Below are 12,614 nucleotides of genomic sequence, written 5' to 3'. Positions count from 1 at the left end.
GCCTCACACACTTCCACCCACTTTCTCAACACACAATCACTGTGATTTTTAGTTAAAATGGCATCGGGGTCCTAATTGCGTTGACCCTAATTTTAATATACTCAGGAGGCACCTGCCTGCCTGTGTCAGGCGCCTTCGAAAAGTGCGCATTTAAAATGGCGGTATGCAGGAGCACATCGGGAACGTAACAGTGTTACTTTAGCCACCCGCCCACCCCTTTCCTGTCGGGCGGGCAGGGTTAAAATTGGGGCCACCAAGTGCTCTAACGCTGCTTTGTCCTTGGAGGAAATTGACCAAAGGCTGCTTCATACAAGAATCAGATCAAACGATCCAGTCCTGAACAGCTAGTATCATAATTGACAGGCTAGATGGTGCCATTCAGTCCCTTGGTTGCAATGATTGATAAGTGTGACTACTGGTAAATGTACAGACCATGATATGATGTTCTTTTTCTGAGAATTTATGCTGATAGTCAAACTTACTGGCTTTCTTATCTCTTCTCTTACAGAAACACAAACATTGCAAACACAGAAGAAATTCAGCAACAGCAGTGGGAAGCTGGGGACCTGGTATTACAGTATCAGAAGTATTACAGTATCAGAAGTGATGTATATACTGTGCAATACAGAAAAAAGAAATTATGAATTGCATCTTAAAAAACTAAATTACTCAGTCAAACTACAAAGGCAAACTAGAAATAAACTTGGATGTTAATCTAGCGTAGAACAAGTTACATGCTATTTACTTCCGCTGGGGTTCTCTTGATCAACTGCTGGAACCTCAGTGGAAGATCTGTTTACGTCGTTTCTTCAGATCTTCTACTGAATTTACAGTAGACAATTAGGAAAATTCCCATGGAAATTCAACCCCATGGTGTACACTTATCCATAGAAATCACAGGAGAATCCTTGCAGTCTCTGTTACTGGTGGTGCTGGAGGTTCAGGAAGACGGGTGAAAATCGATCCTTTCCAGGTTTCCACTTATTTTGCACCACCTGCAAACTTCCAGGTAGGCCTGAGGAGCGAGAGTTTCATTTGAATATCATATTACATTGTTATGAGATGCTTTCAGGCAGGCATCCTGAAATTCTCACTGGGAATGCGCTGGGCTTTGATTTCGCCCACATAAAATGGGCCTTTGGGGCAGGCACATTCTGGACTGATAGGAAGTCGGTGTTTCAAGGCAGACCCATTGTTTTTGAAGAATAATACTGGAATACAACTTACCTTTAGGTTTGTGCTAGGTGTTATTTTGTGCTGAAGGTTTATGCCTAAGTTTTGGCTCTCAAATTTTTATATTTACAATTATAATTTAAAAATGGGCATTCCAATGCAGATTCCTCTATTTTTGTTATATTGTCTGTACTCACAAAGCTGTATATGTAGACAGAGACAGGCCTAATTTGGAATTGCAAAGGAAAACTGTCTTCGGAGACTCTACCTCACTAAAAAGGCAAGAACAGAGTTGTGCTGTCTCCTGAAACCTGACAGGCAACCAGCCTCCATCACAGGTATGGCATCAAGTTCATCACAGTTCAGAATTTTGTATGCCTTAGGGCTCATCAGCGACATCATTCAATCTGAAATTAATAGTTGTATCAAGCAGATCACTGATGCCTCAATCAGCAGGGCAAACAATTGGCCACTTTTCCCAAGGGCAGCTGACAGCAGAATGAGAAGGATAGACAATTTTTTTTCACATGGCAAAATTCCTGAAAGTCCATTGATGGCATCCAGGGTGGCTCTACATACAATTCTATTGCCACCATGAACCACAAGGGCTTCCAATCCATCAACATACAGATTGTTTGCAACTATTAAAATACCATCATACAAGGCAATGCCAGACAGAGTGTCTGGAACGAGCTGCCAGAGGCAGTAGTAGAGGCGGGTACAATTTTGTCTTTTAAAAAGCATTTGGACAGTTACATGGGGAAGATGGGTATCGAGGGATATGGGCCAAGTGCAGGCAATTGGGACTAGCTTAGTGGTATAAACTGGGCGACATGGACATGTTGGGCCGAAGGGCCTGTTTCCATGTTGTAACTTCTATGATTCTATGATTCTATGAGTCTTCATTTTAAATAAATGCTTGGTACCAGGGTTGTTTGGAGGATAAAGTAGACAGTAAGGGTAGCTTACCTTGACAGACTTCCTGAGACTATTAAACATTTTCCTCATCTGCCTCCAGGTCCTCTGAATGTTGGAGACTACAATTACCCTGATTGCCACCTCATGCTAAACAGTCTGCACCCTTTGTTCTGAGAGGAATGTACCCTGGGATGCCAAACAGAGCAAAACCTCCCTTGCTGAATTTATACGAGGACCTCCGAACATGCAAATGTGAAGCCAATCCGCTCCTTCCTGTAGTCATTTCTTCTTCTTTACCCAGCAACAACCTGCCCTTTAAATTTAACTGAAGCCTTTATGAGCTGCAGCTGCACATGGTTTCCCACGCCTCACTGCCTGCAAGCTCCCATGTGCAGGCCTGATTCAGGCTGGAAGCTCACCACACATATCTAACTACTCAAACCTCTGAAAGTGACTGTGAAGTCAGCCCAGAGAGGTCTTGGTGAGTGCAAAGCCTACCATTCTCTTACATCATAGACTTCTCTTTCAAAATGGGATATTTACCATCGTAAACTTGTGGACAGTGCAAAGTTTTGAATGCAATTTAGGAAGTTTTCAATTGCACTCCCAATTTGATCAAAAGTATCTTATTTACTTTCTCAATAAATTATAAGCCGAAGTGATTTGTTTGTAATCTGATGAATTTGAAAATGACAATATTCATGGGACTGGGTATAAACAAATGTTTTAAGAACATAAGAAATAGGAGCAGGAGCAGGCCATCCGGCCCCTTGAGCCTGCTCCGCCATTCAACAAGATCATGGCTGATCTTCTACCTCAATGCCTCAACGTTTTGGTAAAATACAGCAACTTGTGTATAATTGTGAGAGCCATCCTAGAACCATAGCATACTGAAATTACATCAGATCCATCCACTGTTTTATACTGTAATAAACATTACCTATGGAATATGGTAATATATCACATCTTAAATCATCGCGGGGCATTTTGTTATAAATTTCCTTTTCTAATTCAACGTTAAAGATTATGGGGTTGGATAGGCATCCCAAGCAGCAGTTTGCAACTGAGTGTAGGTCACAGATTTACACTGACTGTTGTGAGGTCATTTGCCATAAAGTTACCCAAATAACTCCACAGTTCAGTGATATATCTTCATAGTACATCATGCTTTATTTTTCATAAGCTGCAACACTGTGTGAAAGAATATAGCAATGTAAGTATTGAGGACTGTTTTGTCTTTGAGGTGAACAGGCATCAGAGGACAACCCATCCATTACTTTATTCTCTTTTTGAAAATCATTGAACCAAAGCACACAGGTGAAACTCAGCATGATATCATTTTCCAGCCTTTTCTGTGCTTCAGCTGTGCTCCATCAGATTAAAGTGTATTTATGCAGAGCTTTTTACTCAGGAGACTAAGTGGTAGGGTCTGTAACAGAGAAAATTCTATATCATCTGTTGAAGAGTGAGCTTGATAGGCCAAATAGGCTTTAGGTACTTTTATTGCTTTTGTTTTGTTCCCTACAATTTTCTCTCTGCTAACGGTGCTGATTCCATACAAGAGTACGGTGCCATGATACGGGAGGCAGGCAGTAACCCATCCAAGTGGCCATTATTCATGTATGAGCCGAGACAATAAGTATCAGCACATTATTCAATTGTAGAGTGGGATATCACAGTTGAACCTGATCCTACTCTCAAAAGATGTTCACACAGACTCACTTTCCAGCAGGAATCACTTGATCACTTGTCAATAGTGGGAAGCCAGGGTGATTTTTTCCCCTCCTTTCAAGTGGCACTGATACCAATTATAGGCCACCTTTGTTGCTATCCTGGTTGAGATCACCTAATTCAGCATACACCGTAGATCTATCCTGGCCTGTATGCTTCAGTACCACATTGATAAGCAAATTTACCAACTGAACTATCAGGATAACTGTTGCATGCTTTCTTATGCATTTATAAATTATTTTAATCCATCACAAAAAGTATACAGAGTGAATATTGATACCCACTAAACAATGAGTTGCACTGTCAGGCAATGAATTGGAGGCGGGGCAGGACTTACAGCAACAGAGTCAGTTTTACAGCAAAAGAGTCTATTTGACAGCAGAGTCAGCAAACAAAGTCTTTACGCACTACAGCAAATAGAGTCTGTTTGCTACTAAAGCAAACAGAACTCATGACTGAAACTACAGTAAGGTCTCCTGATAAAAGCAAGATTATTTCTCCAGTAAAATGCAGTGAGTGGAGGATAGATACATAATACAAGTTATGAATGTAAAATCAATTCCAAACACTTACAGCTGTGCGGTCTCCAGGCGGAATTGACGGGGTAATTACCCAATCATCCCCATTCTGGTTGGGACTTGTGGTGTCACTATGTGCAGCCAAAAGTATATGAATTCATTAAAAAAAATAAAAAGACCAAAAGGACGACATTCAATATTATATGTGAATTTTATTTCCCTTGGAAACAGGTTGACTGCTTTCAGCAGCAGCTGTCAGTGAATGGGAGGGATGGGAAAGATAAAATCCTGCAGCGTTGTTAAATACGAAATCAGTTCATTTAAATCCAGCAGAGTCTGCTGTACTAGATGATGACAATTCATTTGGTTAGTGCACACAATACTGACACTGCACAACCTATTATATTGTCGGAGTCCCGAGAGATTAGGTTGCTAACACAATGTACACAGGCAAACTCCTAAGTTAATTATATTGCATAATCTGTTAAAAAACAGTGTTAGCAGAAAAAGGGCAAAACCAGCAGAAATGTGCAAGTAAATAAAAGGGACAAACTGATTAAAATGGTTAACTGGATGTAACATTCACTGTGATTCACTGACCGCTCTTCACAAGAAGCTGATGGAGCTTCTGACATTAAGTGCCCCGCATCTCAGTTTTCCTGCTTGATTCTTCTAATAAGAGTAATTTATATTTTGCTGTTCTTGCTCCTATTTTGAGTCGTGTCTGACCCATTCTTCTGTCTTTCCAATGGCTGTTCATTTCAAATCTAATCCTTGTCTGAAATGACCTGTGTACAATATATGCCACTTTCCATCTTTAGACAGTATTTTAAAATCTGTTTACAGGTTATTAAACTCAGTCGCTACCTCTTTGTGATAGCAGTTGGTAGATTGAGTTCTTGAGTATGACCAGTTGTTTTCTCTTCCCTCTTTTTTGTTTGTTCAAGCCTATAACAAGCACTTCTCCAGCTTGACCAATTCAGATGAGTGTGACACCTAAAATGTTAGTCTATCATTTCTCCTTCAGACACTAACTGATCTGCTGTACAGCACTTTCTATTTTTAATTCAGGCATTTTTGCTTATCATCCATTAGCAGCTTAGTGCATCTAAGTGACGGGTTGATTTTATGCACATAATTTGCAGCATAGGAAATCAATATACAGATAATATCAGTGATCACTTATAAACTTTTTACTGCTAATCATTCTCAGATCTACAAATAATTCAGTTTTGGCAAATTATAAAAAAAAACTTTGATATAATACTACTTATTTATTATGTATTCCTTTTACAAAATATGATTTAGTGATAGAATATCTCAGTCCTTTTATAATGGTCTCCTCGAGAGATGTATTTTCCAAAGTCCCATAACTTATTAAAGATCTGACAGGAATCAATGCCACACATTCCTTTCACTGGCATTATTGATTGATAACATCAGTGAATGCCCTTTGGACAAGGAGTTGGGATCTGTGGCACCACAATACATAAACTGCATCATCCCAGTCATATTTTTTTGATTCACTTATTTGTCAAAGGTGCTGATTTATTGCTTTATAACAGCACATTTACAACCCAGTTTTGTAAAGTGACACAAATGCTGATGCGTCAGGAAGGGGCTGGAGTGTTAACGCAAGGATAAAGCACAATAGAAGTTCTTAACTGTCGCAGATTCAGCTTTTCCCTTCCTGACTATGACTATCTTTTTTCAATGGAAGGTTCTTGGCATCATCTGAGTTACCACAAATCTTGTATCATGCGAGCTGATGCACAGATTAAGAGACAGTACTCTTCTATTGTGAACTTATGCAGCTTAAGTAAGACAGGGCAAAAATGTTTTTTTTTAAAAAGTTATTGGCATAAAATCAAAATAATAAATTATTCATTCTGAATTTTTTTTAAGAGAATAACATAAACCAAGCATTTCACAGCAAACACATAACCTTGCAATGATTCTGCAATGGAAATTTGCATTTGCTTATCTTGCACAAATTGTGATTAAGTGGAGGCCAGCAAGTCACTAAATATTTATAAACAATTTTACAACACCAAGTTATAGTCCAGCAATTTTATTTTAAATTCACAAGCTTTCGGAGGCTTCCTCCGAAAGCTTGTGAATTTGAAAAAAAATTGCTGGACTATAACTTGGTGTTGTAAAATTGTTTACAATTGTCAACCCCAGTCCATCACCGGCATCTCCACATCACTAAATATTTATACAGACAATCACTTTTTTCATTGTCCCTTGAACTCAAAGGTTGTTGAACCAATTGTTATCATTAGCAATCCTTGTCCTTGTATGTACCACGGCTGATTCCCTGATCAGGGACTCCCGAAGCGGTATTCACAGGGAGGTTGGAAAAATCACAGTCTCGCAGTCCCTGGTTTTCTGCCCTGCTAATTCTTAGTTTTCCTTTGTAACAATATTAGCTGCACTTCAAAGTCATTTTTCATGTTTAAAATGCTTTGAGGCATTTCTGAAACATGATAAGGGACTATATAAATGGAACTATGTCCCTCCTTTCTTCCTTTTATCTCTCTTTATGTTACTGCTGTTACTGTGGTCAGCTTTCCTCTGAACTTTCACCTTTTCTTCCTCCGAAGCTGCAAAATTTGCACTTTCACATATTTTCATTCCTTCCTGTATTTATCCATCACCTTCTCTAACCTATCCTTCCCCAGCACTTCAAAACAGTGAAACTCTTTGCTTCTTCAGTTTTCATTCCTCCTATAATATTCAGGCTTTTAAAACACAAGCTTGACATTGCTTAATCATTACCTCAAGTCCTTTCAAATCTGCTAGTATTCTGCATTAGAAGTATTGACACCTCACACAGGTTTCTCAAAACAAATCCAATTTGACCATGTTACCACTGGTAGAGAATTATTTTCTTTTGTACTGAAGGGAAAAATTTACTTGCATTATAAATATGTTTTAGTCTGGAGACATTTTTAGAGCAATCAAATTTAAATAGATATTAAGGGCAATTAGGAATGGGCAATAAATGCTGGCCTTGCCAGCGACACTCACATCCCATGAACTAATAAAAAAAGGTAAGAATATAGCAATTACATAAATTCTACAATTTGCAAAGGGTTACAAGTTGAATCTCTGGGAGAGAATTATTGGTAAATAAGGTATTAATTAGCCCATTTAACAAAGCACAAAGAACAAAAAATGTTGTATCTTATACAATGGTCTCCACAGGCAGGAGTTTGAGATGCAAGCAATTATAAAATGATAATGAGGTAAATCAAGATGGCTCTGAAATGTCTGAGCTATGGAGTACCTTAAGGAAAGAAACCATCTGAGAGGCTTTACTGGTAAAGTTTGATTAGCAACCTAAAACACAGCCTGATATAAGAAACCTAACTATAATCGACACCAAAATTAGATATTCAATTCTCTTCTTACTTTGCATGTGAGTGCAGCTGTTTTCTCTCTCTCTCTTTCTCCACCCCTGACTCTCCAGATCTACTTTTGTATTATGCTTAGCGTCATACTAGTGTCACCAGCTCTTGATGTGCAAGCCTTGCACATTCGGCAACAACACCAAAGTAACCTTACTGGATTTCCCAAGACTGCCAAGGTTATTTGGCATTGCCACCAGCTGTGCGAGATATACTAACACACGGAGTATAAGAAATAAATTGTGTGAATTAGAGACTCAAATACAGCTTAGAGGGTATGACATGGTGGCCATTACTGAAGTATGTCTGCAAGTTGGTCCTGATTGGGAGTTAAATATTTTAGGTTGTAAGGTCTTTAGAAAGAATAGGGAAACTGGAAGAGGAGGAGGGGTAGCCTTTTTGATTAAAGATAATATTACAACATTAGTATGAAAGGATCTAGGTAAGGGGAGACGATGGTTAGAATTGAGGAATAAGAGATGACTTAAAAATCTAATCGGAGTTGCCGACAGGCCTCCTGATAGCAGCAATGAAGTTGGTAGAATATATTAATTCAGAGGTTAGAGAGGCTTGTAGAAAAACAGAGTTGTTTTAATGGGAAACTTTAATTTTCATATAGATTGGGAAGAACAGAATAGCTCAAGTCAGAAAGATAGTGAATTTCTTGGGTGTATTCAATACAGTTTTCTGGAGCAATATATTCTAGAATCAATAAGAGGGCAGGCCATACTAGAATTAGTAATGAGTAATGAATCAGACTTAGTTAATAATCTAATGGTAAGGGAACATTTAACTAACAGTGATCATAATATGATCAAATTCAATGTTAGCTTTGAAAAGGAGAAACTTAACACAATTACTAAGATTCTAGATTTTGGTAAGGCTATCTTTAACGGGGTAAGATAGAAACTGACGATAGTAAACTGGTCAAAACTGTTATCAGGTAAAATTACAGATGAACAGTGGAAGGTGCTAAAAAGAATTTAGCTTAATACAGGACCAGTATTTACCCCTAAGGGGCAAGAGCTTTACTTACAAAATAAAATAGCCAAGGTCGACAAAAGAGGTGAGAGATAACATAAAACTAAAGGAAAGAGCAATCAAAAGTGCAAAGAATAGTGTAGATCCAGGGGGTTGGAAGAATATAAAGAATGGCAAAGGGAGACAAAAAAGTAGTAAGAGCTGCAAAAAGGGAATAGGAAAAGAAACTTGCGAGGGATATCAAGATTAACACAAAAAGTTTTTACAATTATATTAGAAGAAAAAGGGTAGTCAAGAGTAATGTGGGCCCTTTAAAAACAGATGTGGGTAACATTGCAAATGAAAATAAGGAAATAGCAGGCTTGTTGAATAATTACTTTGTTTCAGTCTTCACAGTAGAGGAAGAGGATAATAAACCTGACATTCCAGGGAAACTAATAATGAATCAAGGACTGGAACTCAATAAAGTTAAAGTAAGCAAGAAAACAGTATTAGAAAAAATAATGACACTAAAGACTGACAAATCCCCAGCACCTGATAGTTTCCACCCCAGGGTTTTAAAGGAAGTAGGTGAGGAAATTACAGATACTTTAGCCATAATCTTCCAAAGTTCTCTCGATTCAGGAATTGTCCCTTTAGATTGGAAAATTGCAAATTTAACTCCATTATTTAAGAAAGGTGAGAGTGAGAAACCTGGAAATTATAGACCTGTTAGTCTAACATCTGTTGCAGGGAAATTATTGTAATCTATAATTAAGGACAGTGTGACTGAGTACTTAGAGAAATTTGAGCTGATTAGAGAGAGCCAACATGGATTTGTAAAGGGTTCGTCAAACCTAATTGAATTTTCTGAGGAAGTAACCACAGTAGTCGATGGGGAAATGTCTATGGATATAGTTTATATGGACTTCCAGAAGGCATTCGATAAGGTTCCACCTAAGAGACTGTTAGCTAAAATTAAAGCTCATGGAATTGAAGGCAAATTATTGACTTGGTTAGGAGGTTGGTTAGGTGGTAGAAGACAGAGAATAGGGATCATGGGAATGTACTCCAATTGGAAGGCAGCGACTAGCGGTGTCCCACAAGGATCTGTGCTGGGGCCTCAACTATTCACAATATTTATTGATGACTTAGATAAAACAATATATCCAAGTTTGCTGGTGACACAAAGATTGGTGGCATAGTAAGAAAGTAGAGTAACGAAATTAAAATACTGCAGATGCTGGAACTCTGAAATAAAAATAGAAAATGCTGGAAATACTCAGCAAGTGAGGCAGCATCTGTGGAGAAAGAAACAGAGTTAATGTTTCAGGTCAAAGATCTTTCATCAGGACTGGAAGAAGATAAAGAGTTAAAGATTTTAAGCAAGTACAGAGCTAGGGAAAGGGGGGGGCGGGGAAGGAGGCGGGGAGAGGAAAGAACAAAAGGGGAGGTCTGTGATAGGGTAGAGGGCAAGAGTAATTAAATGAAAAAAGGGATGATGGTGCAAGGCAAGAAAGGTGGTAATGGGACAAGTTAAGAAACAAAAGATTGGTCTAGAGTAGCTGTAAATGACAACAGCAGAACCATTACCAGCAGCTACAGTCTGACAAAAAAAAATGGGAGCAGTGGTTGTGATCTGAAGTTATTAAAATCAATGTTGAGTCCGAAAGGTTGTAAAGTGCCTAAATGAAGGATCTTCCCCCAACAGCCTCCAACCTCACAGTCCTCCAACCCCGCAAAGCCCGCTTCTGCCTCCTTCCCAAGATCCACAAACAGGACTACCCTGAGAGACCTATTATTTCAGCATGTTCTTGCCCCATCGAACTTAATTCCTCCTATCTCGACTCTATATTTTCTCCCCTTGTCCAGTCTCTTCCAACCTATATCCACAACAGTTTCCAGTTCCCCGGCCCTAACCATCTCCTTTTCACCTTGGACGTCCAGTCCCTCTACACCTCCATCCCCCACCAGGACGGCCCGCGGGCCCTCCCCTTCTTTCTTGAATGGAAGCCCAACCAGTCCTCATCGACCACCACCCTCCTCCACCTGGCTGAACTTGCTCTTACATTGAACCACTTCCCCTTTGACTCCACTCACTTCCTCCAAATAAAAGGTGTCACTATGGGAACCTGTATGGATCCCAGCTATGCCTGCCTTTTTGTGGGATACGTGGAACATTCCTTGTTCCAGTACTACTCATGTCCCTTCCCTCACCTCTTTTTCCGTTACATTGATGACTGTATTGGTGCTGTTTCCTGCTTTCGCCCCGAACTGGAAAATTTCATCAAATTTGCTTCCAATTTCTGCCCTTCCCTCGCCTTCACATGGTTCATCACTGACTGTCCCCTTCCATTCCTCAACTTCTCTATCTCCATTTCTGGGGAAAGGCAGTCAACCAATATCTATTATAAGCCCACCGACTCCCACAGCTACCTGATTACACTTCCTCCCATCCCGCTTCCTGTAAGGACTCTATTCCCTTCTCCTACTTTCTCCATCTCCGTCACATCTGTTCTGACGATGTTGCCTTCCACATCAGTGTTTCCGATATGTCTTCCTTTTTCCTCAACCGAGGATTCCCCTCCACTATAGTTGACAGGGCCCTCGACCATGTCCGTCCTATTTCCCGCACTTCTGCCCTCACCCCTTCTCCTCCCTCCCAGAACCATGATAGGATCCCCCTTGTCCTCACCTTCCACCCCACCAGGCTCCACATTGAACGTATCATCCTCCGCCATTTTCAACACCTCCAGCACGATCCCACCACCAAACACATCTTCCCCTCCCCTCCCCTTTCAGCATTCCGAAGGGACTGTTCCATCTGCGACACCCTGGTCCACTCTTCCATCACCTCTAACACCCACCTTCCTCCCCACGGCACCTTCCCATGAGAGCACAGGAGATGCAACACCTGCCCTTACACCTCTTCCCTTCCCACTGTCCAGGGCCCCAAACACTCCTTCTAGGTGAAACAGCGATTTACTTGTACTTCTTTCAATTTAGTATACTGTATCCGCTGCACACAATGCAGTCTCCTCTACATTGGGGAGACCAAATGCAGACTGGGTGATCGCTTTGCTGAACACCTCCACTCTGTCCTTAAGCGTGACCCTGATCTGCCGGTCGCTTGCCATTTTAATTCCCCGCCCCAATCTGATTCTGACCTCTCTGTCCTTGTCCTCTTACACTGTTCCAATGAAGCTTTGATGTGGAGACCTGACGAACGAGGAAGCCTCCGAAAGCTTGTGGAATTAAAAATAAATTTGTTGGACTATATCCCAATGAAGCTTAACAGAAGCTCGAGGAGCAGCACCTCATCTCTCGTTTAGGCACTTTACAATCTTCCGAACTTAACACTGATTTCAATAACTTCAGATCATTACCACAGCTCCCATTTATTTTTCTTTTTTTTTGTTGGACTGCAGCTGCTGGTTATGGTTCTGCTGTTGCCCTTTACAGCTCCTCTAGACCGAACATTTGTTTCTTAACTTGTCCCATTACCACCCTCCTTGCCTTGCACCATCATCACTTTTGTCATTTAATCACACATGCCCTCTGCTCTATCACAGACCTTCCCTTTTGTTCTTTCCTCCCCTCCCCTCCCCTCCCTCCCCCTTTCCCTGGCTCTTTAACATCTTCCAGTTCTGACGAAAGGCCTTCGACCTGAAACGTTAACTCTGTTCTCTTTCCACAGATGCTGCCTCACTTGCTGAGCTTTTCCAGCATTTTCTGTTTTTATTTAAGTAAATAGTGTAGATGGGAGCATAAAATTACAAAGAGACATTGATAGATTAAATGGGGTGGGCAAAACTGTGGCAAATGGATTTTAACGCAGGTGAGTGTGAGGTCATCCATTTTGGACCAAAAAGGATAGATCTGAGTATTTTTTAAATGGTGA

The 12,614-nt window shown here is 40.2% G+C and overlaps 1 long non-coding RNA gene across 1 annotated transcript in view; it reads right to left on the bottom strand.

Moving 5' to 3' along the window:
* LOC137332740 (uncharacterized) overlaps nucleotides 1-7,833 on the bottom strand; it is a 307,773-nt gene extending 299,940 nt beyond the window's left edge. The window contains exon 1 of the long non-coding RNA XR_010965735.1: nucleotides 7,758-7,833. This is a non-coding gene — a long non-coding RNA (uncharacterized lncRNA). The remainder of the gene's footprint in view (nucleotides 1-7,757) is intronic.
* Nucleotides 7,834-12,614: the final 4,781 nt, after the last annotated feature.

This window comes from Heptranchias perlo, chromosome 15 (genome assembly GCF_035084215.1).
Source record: "Heptranchias perlo isolate sHepPer1 chromosome 15, sHepPer1.hap1, whole genome shotgun sequence".
Lineage (NCBI taxonomy): Eukaryota > Metazoa > Chordata > Chondrichthyes > Hexanchiformes > Hexanchidae > Heptranchias > Heptranchias perlo.
This window is presented reverse-complemented; position numbering and strand designations above follow the sequence as displayed.